This window comes from Podarcis filfolensis (genome assembly GCF_964270895.1).
Source record: "Podarcis filfolensis genome assembly, chromosome: 10".
Lineage (NCBI taxonomy): Eukaryota > Metazoa > Chordata > Lepidosauria > Squamata > Lacertidae > Podarcis > Podarcis filfolensis.
In genome coordinates this window covers 25,644,477-25,662,227 of record NC_139612.1, presented here as the reverse complement: position 1 = coordinate 25,662,227, position 17,751 = coordinate 25,644,477, and the positions used below count along the sequence as shown (strand labels likewise).

At 40.9% G+C, this 17,751-nt stretch overlaps 2 protein-coding genes and 2 long non-coding RNA genes across 13 annotated transcripts in view; 3 read left to right on the top strand and 1 right to left on the bottom strand.

Moving 5' to 3' along the window:
- LOC310744041 overlaps window positions 1-17,751 on the top strand; it is a 352,149-nt gene that overhangs the window by 59,407 nt on the left and 274,991 nt on the right. The gene's annotated exons all lie outside the window — the stretch shown is intronic.
- Window positions 1-17,751, top strand: part of LOC310743925 (uncharacterized protein) — a 797,205-nt gene that overhangs the window by 512,810 nt on the left and 266,644 nt on the right. The gene's annotated exons all lie outside the window — the stretch shown is intronic.
- The window catches only part of CNTN1 (contactin 1), a 163,240-nt gene that overhangs the window by 111,937 nt on the left and 33,552 nt on the right, over window positions 1-17,751 (bottom strand). For 5 of the 8 annotated variants that reach the window (XM_083574433.1, XM_083574437.1, XM_083574430.1 and 2 more), the window contains one exon: window positions 3,349-3,400. The exons of the other annotated variants lie outside the window; for them this stretch is intronic. The gene's annotated coding sequence lies outside the window, so the exon portion shown is untranslated. The remainder of the gene's footprint in view (window positions 1-3,348; window positions 3,401-17,751) is intronic. 8 annotated transcript variants of the gene reach the window in all.
- Window positions 10,464-16,913, top strand: LOC310743436. 2 transcript variants are annotated; one of them, XR_014539022.1, is made up of 4 exons: window positions 10,464-10,770; window positions 12,587-12,804; window positions 14,370-14,470; window positions 16,637-16,913. It is a non-coding gene; the product is annotated as an uncharacterized lncRNA (long non-coding RNA). The 2 variants fall into 2 exon arrangements; XR_014539021.1 differs by lacking the exon at window positions 14,370-14,470.

The following is a 17,751-nucleotide window of genomic DNA, read 5'->3' as shown; positions in this document are numbered from 1 at the left end:
TTTCTATTGAATGGCTTCCTGGAAAAGCAGGCAAGGACAATCACCTTCTGTAACTATGACATCAGGTGACAACTTTATGAAGCTGTCAGATGACAGTGCCCTTTCCAAGGGGCTCACTGCAAACCCCACGGCCACATTTTTTCTGTGTACAATTACGCAAGAGGTGACGTCACACCACCACTTCCAGGGGCTTTTTTTAGTCAAAAGTTTTCAACAAACACAGTAAGGGCCACACTTTCTAGTTACTGGGATATTTGGTGGTTTAAAAGAAAGATATTATGAGGGAAGCCCTTGGACTACCCTGTAAGTTCTTCAGATCAATTTCAATCTGTTAAGAGCAGGTAGTTTTTATTAGGATTTTTCCTATAATTTCTACATGGAGTTGGGATGGGATAGACTTGCTGGTAGTGGGCCAGATCAAGGCTGTTTCATCCACCCCTGATTGCAAAGCTGTAGAGCTACCACAGAGGATGCCTTCTTTCTTGTTCCTGTCAGTTTAACTGCTCCTGGAGCTGGCAAAACAATAAATTCCTGATCTGACCATCTGGCTCCCAAAGGTACTCAGGCAGACACATTCTGGACCAGTAGAAGTTTACAAGCCATCTTTAAGGACAGACAAGCGTACAGTGTATTTCATTCCTACTATTAAATAAAAAATAAAAGCAGTGTAAAATATATAGCCTATATAAACAGATTTTAGTTGCTACTTGTCTGGCACTGAAATGATACCAATGTGAACCTCTCTGTTGAGGGCTTTACACAGCTAGGGTGCCACCACCGAAAAAGTCCTTCTCTAGTTTCCACCCACTGCACCTTACCTGAGAGTGGCAACTAGAAAACAGGATTTCCGCCCACTGCAGAACTTTTCACCCTACTTCTTGGCCTCTGGCAACACTCTTCTGTAGTTTTCCTGTTTGCTGAGACCCGTTCTCATTCAGCTGCCTAATCTTGTCTCAAGTTGCTATGTGAGAGATAATGTGGAATTTTACTTCCAGTCAAACTGAATTCCCTCACATATTTTTTTTAAAATCAAAATCCATGTTCCGTTTCATTTTCTAAACAACTTAGTCTGATTTGGACATGCTCAGTCAAACTTCCAAGTAACTCCTTAGCCACTGAATTCCTTAGCTGGATATCCTTAATACAGCTGTATATAAAGGTAACTGCATTTTTCAAAACACTTCTTAGACCTGAGCTGATTGAGAATACAGTGTAGATGTAGTAGTACGTCACGCACGCACACGCACACACACACACCTTTTCTATTGTGCGTTACACAATTTTTGCTTCAGAAATCCCTATGTTCATGAAATTCCTTGGAGAGGTACCTCATCATTTATTAATCAAAAACTACAAGATAAAGGCACAGGTATTAGGGGATACATCCCTGTACTCAAATTGAAATATATCAGTCTTCTGGGAGAGTTAGTAGAGATCTCACTCTTTATGCCTTAGCCTGCCTTGGTTCTTTCTCTGGAGGCAGAGAATGGACTATACTGTTAGTAGCCCATGGGTTTTATACACTTTCAAATATATTTTAGTCATTATGGAAGTAGTCCAACTTGTATCCCATTTTGAAACGAACTCATGTCCCATAAGCAAAAAGCCAGCTATTAGATGAGAAAGGTATGATGCCACTAAGATAGGCTCCAAATGAATTAAAGCTGTTTTAACAAACAAATCTATGGATCCGGCCAGCCTCTAAAAGAGAATTATTGATGCTGTGGGAATCAACAATAAGAGCAGAACCAAAGATCTCGTCTATGTCTTACATGTCATAAATATTAAACAAATGCTGTCTGTTACAATGAAGACTGAATATGATTTTTCTTTAAATCTGTCTCCCCAATGGACTCTGGTATGCATTATAAAATACTTGTTACAAAATTATCAAGTTTGATGGGCAAGGATTATTATTATATTTATTTATATCCCGCTCATTTCCCTGACAGCGGCTGTAAGTGGCTTACAAATAAAACAGAAATAGCTAAAAACAGGAAAACAACAACATTAAAAACAATTAAACATTAACAGAATTAAAACTATCTATCTGATCTATTCAAACATTTAGATCATTACAAAAATGATTTCCACACCCACACACCATCCTCTCATCCATCATTGGTCACAAAGACTTTACCAAATCTCACCCTCATCAAACACCCACTGCATTCAGGTCTGAACTGGAGGTACAGAACAGTCTCTTCAACTCCCGATTCAGATGTTGTGACTCAGGGGAAGAAGTAAATGAGGCAATATGGACTAATAAAATTAACAGCCTAACTTCACACAGTAAAATTCTGGGCGGGCACAATATGTGGATGGATAGCTGTTACTTGATATTCAATACGCTATGGCTGTGTTCAGCTGTATTGACTTGGTGTTGCATCAATGAACCTAGAATTTATCCCTTCCATTTCCCTTTCCACCCATAGTGCTGCTGCAAGGAAACTGGAAGATTTCACTTCCATTTTTAACTAACTGCTGTTTACTGTTGTGTCCAAACCAGGACAAATTGTGCTTAGTCTTAACCAGTGGTTTTTTTAAAAGAAAGAAAAGGTCCTGGTACTCACCATGAAGTTGTTACAGTAAGTGCCATACTTTTAACATGGGGGGAGTACTGGTACTGAGTACCCTTGAGAACCCTCAGAAAAAAGGACTGGTCTTAACCATGGTTAGTGAAACAAGCCACCTTCATGCCATGGTTTGTGGAGTTTTGTTCTCTTCCATGTGGCTATTCCAGCGGAAGATGGGGTGGGAGGGAAGCAAAAGCCCAAGGTCAAAGTTTAAGATTACATCTAAACCAGGTTTATACTGTCAAGAGCTAGCTGCTATTTCACTCTTCTCTTGCCCATCTATCTAATTCCACTTAGTAATTATGCAACCTTATTTGCAACTTCCTGGCACAGAATTTGTTTTCATCTTCTCTCCCTATGCTTTGAATTTTCATTGTGTTGATTAGTGCTTATGGTTAGGGACCCATTCATTTTACTTTTTGTCTTCAAAGCATTTTAGGCACTTTTTATTCATGTATTGTTAATTATAACAACAATACATGAAGAATTCCAGGAGAAAGAGGAAAGCAGGTGAAGTACCTTTGAGCTGGACTGTTTTCTCTCCTACATTGGACCATCTACCACTGACTGGTCTGATGGCTTGCTATATTTTTATATTGTTCATTCTGATTTTATTAATGCATCTTGATTTTACTTGTCTGTCACTTTAGAAGGATTTGTATCTTAAAAGATGGAAGGATGATGGTACTGCTAATAATGGTATAACAACAACAAGTAGCAGCAGCACAGAGAGAAAAACAAGGTCTATGAACTTAACACAATCCTGACTTACCAAACGGTCCTCAGATGTTGCAGCCTAAAAGTTCTTTGTCTGTTGCAGCTATCTGGAAATGGATGAAGAGAGAGTACAGAAGTCAGAATCTATTGTATAATTCCATCCCAGTGCCATTATTTCAAACTCTCAAAATTTATTTTCTTCTCCACTCTCTTCTCTGTGATTTGCTCATGGCAGGAAATCAATACAATATTATTGAAGCTACATCCAGAGCTCATAGCTCTAGCTCTGCTAGCCAACCAATAGTTAAAGCTCATCGTCCGGAAATGAGTCATCTTGGATCATTCGTTGTCCTATCCCATGAAGCAAGGGATAAATATCTCTCTCATGGTATAAACCAGAAAGCAGCATCAAAATTAATGGCAATCATTTTGTTCCCACACATGTCTCCTAGTGACCACAGCCGGTTAAATTATGGCCACAACTTTGCTTAAAAGGTTTAGCAACAGAAACATTAAACACCTCCCATTCCTCCTAAAAAGATACAGGGGGACAGAAAATTAGGCCTTCCTGGATCCTCCAAACATGATATCTGTTTCACATCAAAGATGGACCTCCTATTATAATTGAAACTCTGCCTTGGGACCCATCCAAACCCAACCACACTCCTAAAACACTGGATAGAGCAAAACCCATAAAGCACCGTAAGTTATTTCTTTCATGTAATGATTGTAAATTAAATCTTCATTAAGTCAATTTGCTGCTGATGCTAAGTGTTTCCTGAAAATATACATTGCGACATTAAAGTACCAAAATATTTTCAACTGATAATTCAAATAGTTTGCAAATGAAGTAAAATAAAATATTTCTTCCCTAGAAGCAAATCATAATAGAAAAATCACCTGAAATGTGTTCTGTTACATGTTCTGAAAGTCATATTTTCTCCTTGATAGCAAATATCTGGTGTCTGATTAACTTTTGATATGCTTGGAAGAAACAGATTGTCTGCAGCTATCTCACAGGGATGGAGGGAGTGTGTCCCTGTTGATTCTCCTTGATCTCTCAATGGCTTTTGATACCATGAACCTGGTTACCTCCCGGAGCAGCTCAGAGGGTTGCAAGTGAGAAATACAGTGTTGTGGTGATTTCACTCCTGTTTGAGAGAATGGTACCAGAAGGTGTTGTTGGATGATTTCTACTTCGACAAATGGCTTTTTGGGCTGTGGTGTCATACAGGGTTCCATTCTGTTTCCCCAACATCTATGAAGCTACTGGAGGAAGTCAACTGAAGTTTTGGTGTGTGGGGCCATCAGTATGCCAATGATACTCAGGTCTCCTTCTCTATCTCTGTCTCTAAATCAGATGAGGTTTTGCAAGTGTTGGACCATGACTTACATAGCATTCACCTGGACAGAGGATGAAAATCTGTTGATGATGCCACAAACCCCTGCTGTAAAGCATGCTGTGACTTGGACATGTCTTTTCAGTGTTGTGACATGAGTTTTCTAGAATTCTCTACCTATAGAAGTGAAGCAAATCCACGCATTGTTATGTTTTTGATGCTTGCTGAAAATCTTTCTCTTCTACCAAGTCTTCCCAAATTGGACTATTATATTTCTGTAGTTCATTCTTCCTGGTTTTTATATTCTTAATATTGTTATTGATTGCTATTAGGTTTTATATTTTATTTCTGTACACTGTGTGAGTAATATTGCATGTAGAGTGGTTTATGCATTCTGAAATAAATCACTACTTCTGCCAGTATATTATATACAGGATCCCTGCCAGAAACACCATACATTAAAAGTACCTGCTATCACGATCCCTTTTTATCTTCCTGCTGCCACCATTAGGATTCAAATAAATAATACATTTATATAGCTTTCTCATTTAGTTGCTGGGTATAGGTGCGAGACAAGGCGGACCAGGAGATTAGGATGTGAACTCAAAATTAATTATTCACTTGAAGTATTCACTTTCTTGTGGCACAATGGACCAGTGCATCTAGCTGTTAACCAGAAGGGTGGTGGTTGGAGCCCAACCAGGGATAGCTGTGGGCAGGATTCCTGTAATGCAAGGAGCTGGACTACACCCTTGGGGTCTCTTCCAGTCTAAAAATCTATGATTCTATGGTTCTTCTCTCTGGTCAGCTTCTCTTCCCCACAGTTGCCTTTCAGACTTTACCAGGTCTTTTACAATAGTTCTTATCTTTGGCCAGGAATGCAGTGTTTCTTCAAATCAACTGCCAGTCACTAGCACACTGGCCTCTGCTCATCCCAAATAACTGCTCCAGGAATCTTTCACCCCTCTTTGTAAACCTTCTTAGCATCTGACATCAGTGATTTTAGCTTTCAAGTACTGACTCCCTCCTTTGAAGAAGAAAAAAATACCAGCCACCACTAGAATTTCTCAGTTCCCAGGTCCTCTCTGAACTCTCACTACGCCTCTGGCTGATGGTACTTCCAGATTCAGTCTTTCTCAGACTTGTCCTTTGTTTTTGTTTTTCAGGGTTTCTTCATAAGTACCGATGAGCATCTCAAAAACTGCCTGGCTGTCTAATCAGACTCTCTGTCTCTTAAACAGTGCTATTCTACTTTCTCCATCTGGAACCCTCCAGTCAATTTCCAGGTTTTCACTGACCTATAGTTATAGACTAGTAAGTTTAATTAATGTCCATGACAGGACGCATATTCTCCCTTTTTTGTATTCTGCAGAATCATATAAATATGGGAAAACAGGAAGCTGACTTATACTAAATCAGATCCCTGGGCATAAAAACCAGTGCCCGAAGTAGCTAACTGGGGATCTGTCTTCCAGCATATCATATACTCTCTAATATTCTTCAGATGATAAAAGGGACGTTCTATTATACATCAGTATCACTGCTTGAACATTTCCCCATGGTCAAGTACAAAAGCTATTAGAGGAATCATACAAAACCACAGAATTTGAAACACAGAAATCTTTGAATTTATGTATGGTATTTAGGGAAGCCTGAGGAAAAATGAAAACCCCATATCAATTAATGCAACTAGCTATGTGTGTGTCTGGAGACTCATGCATTTATGAGTATTTTGGAAGCATGATAACTCTGAACAACCATTATTGCTGATTGTGCAGGTGTATGATATGGGGCATCCCAGTGTTTATTTTGGGGTACAGGGAAATATAAACTTTTGAGTTTGGGGATACAAAACCTCCTTTTTTTAGTGTTTAAAACAGGCTTCCTCAACCTCGGCCTTCCAGATGTTTTGAGACTACAATTCCCATCATCCCTGGCCACTGGTCCTGCTAGCTAGGGATCATGGGAGTTGTAGGCCAAAAACACCTGGAGGGCTGAGGTTGAGGAAGCCTGGTTTAAAACTTTTGAGCAAATTAGGAATGTGTAAGCAACTGCAGAATCCTGGTGCTTTGGTGAATCCTGGGTGAATCAGCTGCACAGACACACAAACCTCGGCTTCCCCCCACCCCCAGCTGCCCTAGGACACCCAAATGCACAAAACAGGGAGACGCCACCAGTTCAGCTCATGGGAGAAATCAATGCCTTTTCTGCATCCACATGCAGGAAGGAAGGGGCTTTGGAGGGAAGTGTGTTTGCTCCAGAGGACCCCTTCCCCATTTCTCCAAATCCCCTTCCTCTCTAGGAATCTAGTCTTGTTTATTTTAAGCCATAGAGAAAGTCAAGCTCCAGGATCAGATCTCTCTGCATGTCTCTCAAAGCAGGCACCAAAGAGGAAACGCCCACTAAACACACAGGTGGCAGTGGCTCAGTGGCACTTCAGGTCCCCAAATGAAACTGGCAACAAAAGGCAAGGCAGCAATGCAAATAAACTGGGCAGGGACCTAAGAAATTTGGATGCAAAGCAGACACTCCCTGTTGTGTGCAATGTTGCTGAGCAGCTCATAAGAGTGTGCAAACAAGAACACGAAGTAGGTTGCTGCTTCTCTCTTTCCCTGGCCAGGCGATGGAAGAAGCAATGGATGAAAAGGTGGAGAGAATTTCGATTGTTTTTTGAGTGGGAGGGGAAGGAAAGGCTTACAACTGGGAATTCCAGAATTCGCATGGCAAAATGATACTTTTAAGTGTTTTCGTGAAGCTCCTGGCAATTTTCGTGGCAATTGGAGGCTATGCATCTTCTGTGCATTTCAGACACAGCTCCATCTTCACCACTGACTATTCTGGCTGGCTAGTGTGAGGAATGACCGCTCCCTGCATAAAATGGGGGGCGCCCTTTGCATGGACGCGCGCAGCCCCTGGATCTGGAGTGGCTCCATCAGCATAGGCTTGGCTTTGTCTTCCCTCAGGTGGGATACCTGGAGGTCTCCGCCTACCCCAGTCAGTTGTCCAATCCCACCCGGGGGAAGCGTTGCCAAGGAGATCAGGCCAGGTAGGGGAGGGATTACCTGCCCACACAATAGAGGGAGGATCTTACCTGGGAATCCTCACTTGGCTCCAGAGCTTCTCCCACCCTACCCACCCTCAGTTAATGTCTTACTTCGCAGGTTAACTTTTCTTCACAGGTTTTGCAGGTTAACTTTTCCTTCACAGGTATGCGGGCGCTGCTACGTTAAGGTCGCTGTTAAAGGGCCGGAAAGGAATTTCCCTGCATTGGCAGGTTTCGCCTTTCCCGTAGCAAAAAGTCACAACTTTGGTGCTATCAGGCCTTGGGCGGAATCCTTTAGTCCATCTTCCTCTTTGCGGTGGCGATACCAGGGTTCCCCGTTAAAGGGGTTTCTGAAGGGAGGCTTTGACCGTACGCCGAAAGGTCGTCATTGCTCTCCCCTGCGGCTGCGTCGTAACAGGGGCGGCTATCTCTGCTTGAACATATGTTCTCCAGAGCCGGCCCATCCCCCCCCACACACACACTGGATAACCCTGATGCTCCCTAGGTCCCTGGCTGGGGACTGGGGAGGGAGAACGCCCAATGCCTGAGCCAAGGTCTACCCACATTTGAAATTTAATAAAGTTGTGGCCAATTTAATCCCATAGCACGTTGTCTTGAGTCGTTATTTCACATGACAGGGGGGACCGCTCGGGATCTGGGGACTCCGCCTGTCCACGCAAATGGAAAACTGACTGGGTAGATCTGAGAACACGTGAGAGTGAAAGTGTGATTTTACAGGAAGCATTTGCCTGAACTATTATTTTAGGAAATGCAGCCTTTCCCCCCTATACGATCTCAAACTGATTACGGCTATTGAATTATAAAATTAGTCACTGCAATGGCACCCATGAACCAATTTACTATACTCAAGGTAGTTAGCCAGTGTGAGATGCATTCATCCCCCCCCCCCGGCCTTTTAAACACATGTTTATAGGTAAAGTGGAGACTGTAACTTATATTACTAACAGAGAACAGAGTTTTTTATTTTAAAAAAAGATATTGTTATTTCAGGTTCATTAAAGTTGAAGCAAGCAAATGCACAAATAGACGAAGCAAAACTAAAAAACAAAAACACCCCACAGTTAACTCAAGCCACTTGAATTTGCTTTTGACACTACAAACCTGTGGAGGAATCACCAGGTCAAAGAAAAGGTTTTGGTTACTATGGAAAACTCAACAGAATTGCTGAACACAACAACACAATTGGATGATGTTTACTCTAACAAATGTGCTTTGGATATCTGGCCTGTATGCAAGAAAAAAAACATTTCCCCCTAGTTAGGTTTATGAAACAGGCCTATCAATGTGTTTAGATGTTGCATAGCATTTCAATCAGCTGCAAGTCCTAAGCAATGCTTGTTCATATTCACAGTTATCAAAAGAAAGTCATTGCCAAATTGGCTCAGATTAAGAACACTGCGCAGGAAGAGAAAATTCATATTAATGGCTATTAACACCACAGTGCAGGAAACAAGCTACACATCTTTATTACCTTTTGATTTTGCATCAAATGGAAGAAATTTAAATAAATATCTCCTTTTGGATTTGCTACTAGATAAATGCTTAATAAGAAACTAGTTTGCATGAGAAAGGAAGACTTGGAACTCCATTTCTGCAAAGCTTATTAGTAAACTTTGATTTAATTAAACCTCTTAAAGATACCTTTATTTTCTGTAAGGTTGATCCAGCTTATATATCTCTGCTGAAGGCGAAGGCCAGAAGATAGTGGGAGAGCATATTTTGACGGGAAGTGTCTATTAAAGAATTAAGCCAAGATAAATCAATTCCCTGGCTGTCATAAGAGCTCTAGGGAGCCTTCATGTTTTTCCCCACTTTCAAACTGCCTGCAAACACAAGAAAATGTGTGTGCAAATGTTAGCAAATAGATATTTTGTGGCTGTTAGGGGAAAACAAATTCACAGGTCAAATGGGGATCCATATTGCAGGTTAGATTATGTAGTTTATGTAGATTATGGAGAACCCTGTTTAAAATCTTTGTTGACTCGTTGGGCTCAGGCACAGTCACTTCTGCTACAACAGTGAAACTAACTGCTTTTACCTCAAAGTTCTGCTTGTCTATTGCAAAAGTTCTGGGTCCAACTCTGTAAGTGATTTAAGTAATACTCAATCTCCTTTTTCCTCGATCGTGTAATAAAAGTATAATTTGATCTACTGCAGAATGAAAGTTATAGAAACAGTTGCACAAAGCTAAAAATCAGTTCATGTCACAAACATCTGTCGACAAAATGCATGTTTATAAATGCTTATAATATGCCTAAGCATATTATAGCTATATTTAAGATACATGTTTCTGGCATGGCTGTCAGCATCCCTAAACATGGAAAGTAAACACAGTATTCTAAATGTGGCAGAATGAATTATGATATTTTAAAGAGGTTATTCTGTTTATGTTACATCCTAAACATAACTGCTATACTGAATTATACCACTTATAGAAGTTGATATGTAATCTAATTTTCCACTTGCTTTCTTGCCACCATTGCTCCAGGTTGTTGGTGCAAACACAAACACTGTATCTAGGAGAATTCCTGGATGCCAAGATCCAAGTTTGGGGCAAGTACCCTTTGGTGAGATAACCAAAGCAAAGATTTAAAATGACAAAATTTGTGGCAAAGTAAGGTTGTTACACCTTTAAAAAATGCCCTTCAAAATGAGTTCCAAACTTTCCTTCTTTCCTTAGCGTAGGAAACAAACTTCCACCTGCCTCCTTCCTTTCCCAAATGAAGATTTATTGCTCCAACAGGCCTTTCCAGATGGATAAGTACAGTAGGTCTCTACAATGGTCTCTGTCCATTTTTGTGTGTGTTGAATTAATGGTTCTCCTCAGCTACTGAAGGGAGCATCCTGTAATCCTTCCGTGGCTCGTCAAAGCTTTGCAAACCAGCAAGACCTCAAATCGGCTCCTAAACAAAAGGGACTGGAGAAAGCATGCTTGTCGGTCTGCTTCCTGTTATTTATTTTATTAAAATGATATATTTATTTTCTCCAACATGGCGGCTTACAGATGAACCAGGAACAATGGAAAGCAGTGAAAAACAACCATTCCCAGGTCCAGCATAAGATATCTGACAAGGTACACCAGGGGCAGAGGTGCTGAGTTGTGCCTGACATTGGGGTGGAAGCCGATGTTACATGTGCAATGTGCATGCGTGTAATGTCATGTGTATCATGCATTGCATGTGTGATGACTGTCGCATTGGGAAAGGCCAACCAGGCCTCCTCCCAAATGCGACATTCATCCATCAGGCCACGATGATCCATGCCGCCTGGGGCGACTTCCCCCCAGGTCTCCTGTGCCCCCTGAAGATTGAGGGAGCTGAGCTCCGACCCAGTGGACATGTGGGGGGAGGGGGCTGTAGGGTCCTTAGCCCCATAGAGTTAGTGAACAGGGATCAGTTCACACAGAGATAGACAAGAGCACAGCATTAGAATCTGGGGGGAAGATGGGATCCCAGGAGGACTGTGTGTTGTGTATTTGTGTATACTGTGCATATATATTTACACACACACATATATGGGAGAGGGGGAGCAGGTTACCAATTTTCCCTTCTTACCCAGACTCCTATCATGAAATGCCACCTACCAGAAGGTGCCTCTATATCAGGCATAGGCAAACCCAGCCCTCCAGATGTTTTGGGACTACAACTCCCACCATCCCTGACCACTGGTCCTGTTAGCTAGGGATGATGGGAGGTGTAGTCCAAAAACATCTGGAGGGCCGAGTTTGCCTATGCCTGCTTTATATTGTGGGGCAGCTGAGACTGGAAGTGAGAGCTTGGGGTGGGGGTGGGGGAAGGAATCCACCCAAGGTAGATCACATCCAGAAACTTATATTGTTATCTGAATAATAATAATAATAATGATAATAAATTTTATTTATATCCCGCCCTCCCCAGCCGAAGCCGGGCTCAGGGCAGCTAACAACAATAAAACAATACAACAGTACAACACAACACAACACTCTAAAACCATTCATTCTAAAATTAATTCAAATCAAGCCAATGGCAACCATTGGGCCAGAGCTCCGCGAAGATTGCCGAAGGAGGGAGTCAGGCTGTGCCCTGGCCAAAGGCCTGGTGGAACAGCTCTGTCTTGCAGGCCGTGTGGAAAGATGTCAAGTCCCGCAGGGCCCTAGTCTCTTGTGACAGAGTGTTCCACCAGATCAGAGTCACAGCCGAAAAAGCCCTGGCTCTAGTTGAGGCCAGCCTAACCTCTCTGTGGCCTGGGACCTTCAATATGTTTTTATTTGAAGACCGTAAGTTTCTCTGTGGGACATACCAGGAGAGGCGGTCCCATAGGTATGAGAGTCCTAGGCCGTATAGGGCTGTAAAGGTTAAAACCAGCACCTTAAACCTGATCCTGTACTCCACCGGGAGCCAGTGCAGCTGGTATAGCACTGGGTGAATGTGATCTTGCAGTGAGGACCCCGTAAGGAGTCTCGCTGCAGTATTCTGCACCCGCTGGAGTTTCTGGGTCAGTCTCAAGGGCAGCCCCACGTAGAGCGAGTTACAATAATCCAGTCTGGAGGTGATCTGAAGATCTTCTGCCACATGCACACAGTATTATTATTATTTTAAATCAAAATACAATGATCAGATACCTCTACAACAGAATGAAGTGTGCAGGGTTTAAGTAATTTACCTATGCCTTTTAGTTCTAACACTCTCTTAATTACTGTGCCTTTTATAAGCCAAATAGCAATTTAACTTTACAAGCCAATCTTTGTTCAGGGCAGCCCCCGTATTTATAAAATGCTTTCGCAAACAAAGCAGCATGCACATTTCGAAAATTTACAATATAGATGTTTTCATGGTTAATTGATACACATTATTCCACACTTATTTGTTGGCTCTGTTTTCTTTTCTTCGCATCTAATTTTGTATTCCAAGGAGGGGACATGCATCTTTTCAGCTGATCTAATGAAAACTCTGCAATGGCAAACGAGTAACCAACCTGTGTGCAGTGGAGTACAGCTGGAAAGAATGCTAATTCTCTGCCTCAATGCTGCCTTCAAAGAGATTATTCAAGCCTTCCTCTGACATGGAACAGAGTGATCAGCCAGCAACGACTGCACATGAAAATAACCTTTATCCGCTTTAACAAAAAGGTAAACTAAAAAAGCAGTCAGTCATGCCCTAATTATTTACTTTTAGCTGGAGCAAAGGGAAGGGGGAATGCAAATCTATTTCAATTATGGCTTTGTAACTGGAATGATTAAAACTAGCCTAGGTTTGCAAATGTAGATAAAAAACCCTCCAAGAATTTAAATAGTACTGTAACTATAAACTAGGAATTGAAATTTTTCATGGTAAAATGGCTGCAGTAAAGATATGGAGAAATGGTGATGCCCAAATACAGTTAAACTAGAAATCTGGATCCAAAATACCAAAACAAATATTAATACTATTGTACACCACCTCAGACCCTGAGCAGTGCCAGATTGAGGTTTGATGAGGCCCTAAGCTACTGGAGGTAATGGGGCCTTTTATATGTCCAGCTGTCTTTTGTTAACAACAAATTGTTGTGTTTTTTGTGTGTTGAATACTATATATGCTATATGGTAATTTATGGACCTAATAGGTATCTAAAGCCATTTGCACATAACAAAATACATATTTTATCAAAGTAATTGTTGAACTGAAATACAATTGGAAATGTACATCCAGGTTTTTTCCTTTAATTTTTTTGGGGGGCCCCAAGAGAGTGGGGCCCTAAGCTATAGCTTGTTTAGCTTATACTAAATCTGGCACTGCCTGAGCAGTAAGAGATTCCAGAGATTTCACCCAGCTCATCACACACATCTCTGGCTTTTGTCTTCCTCACTACCAGCCAGAGCAAACTACTTTGTTATACCAATAATCATACTTAGGTGGTAATAAAGACCCTTGCGTGGCTAATTCAATAATAGATTCCTCCATTAGATTTTAACCCTTGCTGGATCCAGGACCCCAGGGATTAGAAGGGACTCAGGCATCATGCAGGCTCACAACAATTAATTCTTGATCTTTTTTGGTATTTCAGATTCTGACCCAAATTCCTTTAATTGTTATCACTGATTCTCCATTATTATTATTATTATTATTATTATTATTATTTGTCACAAACATTTTGCTTTTGAAAGGGCAATTCCTGATTCAGGTTTGCTTTACCACATTTTGATACATAGTGAAAATCTCTGTGTTGGAAATGAAATGTTTACTTACAGTGTTTATAGGCTAGTCAACACCCTGAGTTATCTGGGCAAGATTGATAATGTCAGTATTGGAAGTAGAGTGTCTTTGATGGTGCTTAACACAGAAATCTGGAAAATCATGGCAAGGGACTGTTTGGACACTGAAGAACCGAATTCAATTTAAAAAATGATAGTTTTCATTCTCACAAACCCTGGAAGTGGAGGTGTTGAAGAGCACTGAACAAAATTGCCACCTAGTAATGGATATAAATAACAAGCAGAATAGCCTGCAACCTTGCAATAGAAGACACTTCCCAAAATTCACTTGAATTATCAATCCCAAATGGTGTGGTGGGTCTTTAGGCTGAATCAGTAGAAACCAAACCAACTGCCTCCCTTACAATAAGGCAGTCTTGTGCCATCTTAAAGACAGATAAAGTTGTCATGTCATATTCTTTTCATAAAGCATAATCCCACATTGGCAGCCTATATATTTACAGGAATTCAGAAGCACCTGTAGGAGCTTAATATTCTATGCAGGTTGGGAAAGCGTAGTTTGACACCATCACAGGAACAGTGTCGACTGTTATGATATAAAAAGGTAAAGGGACCTGTGACCATTAGGTCCAGTCGTGACCGACTCTGGGGTTGTGGCACTCATTGTGCTTTATTGGCTGAGGGAGCCGGCGTACAGCTTCTGCGTCACGTGGCCAGCATGACTAAGCTGCTTCTGATGAACCAGAGCAGCACACAGAAACGCTGTTTACCTTCCCGCTGGAGCGGTACCTATTTACCTACTTGCACTTTTGACATGCTTTCGAACTGCTAGGTTGACAGGAGCAGGGACCGAGCAACAGAAGCTAACCCCGTTGTGGAGATTCGAACCGCCGACCTTCTGATTGGCAAGTCCTAGGCTCTGTGGCTTAACCCACAACGCCACCCGTGTCTCCCCTGTTATGGTATAGCTGTTGCTTATTTGGTTATGTTGATATTTTGTGTTGATGCCCTGCTTTTGCCCCTGCACATTAGCACTTATCAGACCAGACTAGCAATGCCATAAGCTGTTATTAGATTCATGCTCAGAACTTGATTGTTTTAATAACTTACTTGGTCTGAGAAACTATCCATCCTTCCTGATAATTTGAAATCAACTCACTTTCTTAAAAATGGCACTATAATTTATTGAGCATTGGCCCAGCCCCAGCTTCAGTCCAGCAATCTAATCAATGGGGCCCTGGCAAAGTCATGTAGGGTAGGGCAAGCTTCATGCAAAGGCGCAGAGTGATATTTACAAAAATCAAATATTTTAGTGGCTTCCTGTGACCAAATTGGATGGGTGGGTGGATAAAACATTCCTTTCTAAACAAGCCAACCAACTAGTTTTAAAGTCTGGCCAAACACAACAATGATTTTAAAGAAACTTGCATCCCCTTTCAATGCAACAATTAATATTGCATGACAGATTTTGAAAAGTTAAAGTAGTCTGTCTGCCTTCACAGTACAGTTCTAAAAGCAGCATTCTAAGAATGTGCATTGCCAAAGCATTATGAGCCAACTTAGAATTATCAATAAAACAAATGTTTATCATTCATGGATGAGGTTTACAATTAGTAGTATAGATACAATATGAGTGGAAGGAAGTTCATTCATCTCTATTTCATTTGTTCTCGCCAACCCCCATCAGCATATCTTCATATAGAATTCTACCATGACCATTTCAAAAACATACGTTTTTTAATGAAGAGTTGTAAGTTTTGTTCCATTCACACATGTTTTTCAATAATAAAAAGTGGTGTAGTGAGTCAGGAGATCTGTGGTTCAAAGTCTACATCAGCATAAATTTATTAGGTGGTAACTCTTATGCATCAGTTCCCCCCTTAATACGAGGGATAATATATCCTGGTTGATTTACAAGAATAAATCTATTGTAAGAATTTCAGAGAAAATGCGCATAAAGTATACTGACAACCATATAACATGTATTATTAAAACTAAGAGAATAGCTTGTGTTCACATGTCGCAATAAGCCACAATCGATAGTTTGCTGTGGTTTACATTGAGTGAATAGTACAGTAAGCTCCCAGCTTATGTGGGGGTTACGTTCTGGGGTACCTAAAGCCAAAATCACTTATAATCAAAGCACATTGTATTCAATGGTGGGTGGAAAGTTATTTTTTCTAGACACCCTCCCCCTTTCCACCCCGTTTTTAATTTTTAGAAATATTTTCGCCAAGCGTATAAAGCTGAATGTGCACAAGTTAAATGAGTGTAAATTGCAGCCTTACCGTATGCCAGTACCCACAGCCCCAACCCACCCACTTCGCTCCTCTCCTGGAGCAAATGGAAGGAACAAACCAGGAAACCACATCTATGTTTCGCTTGTCATGACATCCCAACTTGGGATCTTGGCTTGTTTCTCCCTAACAAGCCTGAATTACTAACCATCCTTAAGCCATACTTTAGTGATGACTTAGGAACCCTGTCTTGTTTGGAAGCAAAAAACCAGGACCTCATATTTGGATGTCATGAAAATCCAAGCTTAATTGTGACTTCACAGGTTTTTTTCCTATTGCTTGCCTTGGAGGAGCAATCAGGCCATGTGTTTAGAGCATTGCTTATTCAAAGTAAATGGCAATAAGATGGAAACCCTGGCTTATTGTGAGATGTAACTCTGGCCTGTGGGGGAAAACTGGGTAAAAAAGAAGAAATGAACTCCTAAAGCATTTTGCACACAAACTCAGAAATTATTTTCTTCCCGTTCTCATAGGAAACCCTACAAAGTCTGCTGATGCTACGATTGCCCTTCCTTCCAAAGAACCTTGTAGTTTACTTGTAATTGCTGTATGAAGCAGTCATTTGACAAGTTATTGAAGGGAAGCAAATTTAAAACAAGGTCTAATGTGTTCCAAAAGTGAATTGAAAAAAAAGAAGAAGACTGTTTCTTCTGTGACAACCCTGCCAGAGGATCTCAAAAAGTACTTAAAATGTTGAAGCACCTGACAGGAAAATAATAGGTTGTCAATAAAGCATGATAAATATTTCAAGGACACAACGAAAACCACATTTGTCGACTATACAAACATAGTTTTCAGTCCCGGCTTCCTAATGTTAACCCTTTGTTATTCATATGTTAACTATTATCTGGCATTTTAAAATGTTAGAATAGCATGGATTAGATGAGGAGCAAGCAACAAAACACAGCACATATCTAGCTCATATTGCTCCTAAAAACCCACTGCTCTATTTAACCCACAGAAAAGTCATTCCTACACAAGCAAAGGAAAAGTTAGCAGACTCAATAGGCTCATAAGTCTTATACTGCCTATTCCTAGTCCAACCTCCTATATTTGAACTGTCCCAGTTGGTCATTATAAAAACAATGATGCAAGTAATCAAGTTTTATTTTTTCTTCTCTCCCCCTGTCTCTTTCCCCTTAGTGCCATGTCTTTTCATTTCTGTCTTGGCTTAATTGATTTTATGTAAGCCACTCTGGGGGCCTTTTTTGCTGAACAATGGAGGAACAAATGCTCTAAATGAGTGTTTCCCAAACTTGTGTCTCCAGCTGTTTTTGGACTACAACTCCCTCCCTAGCTTGCAGGACCAGTGGTCAGGGATGATGGGAACTGTAGTCCAAAAACAGCTGGAGACACAAGTTTGGGAAACACTGCTCTAAACAAACAAATAAAACTAACTTTCAAAAAAAGGGATTTTTATAGTATTACTGCAATGTTATTTGTCATGAAATCATGTTTTTTTAAGAGGTAAATTTTGAAATGTTTAAAGGGTTTTAGATATAACTGAATATAGTGCCTCTAAATGGCTATGAGTATCTGCTGAGAGTTGTGGAGATGGTTTATCAGTGGTGGGCCAGCAACAGGCCTG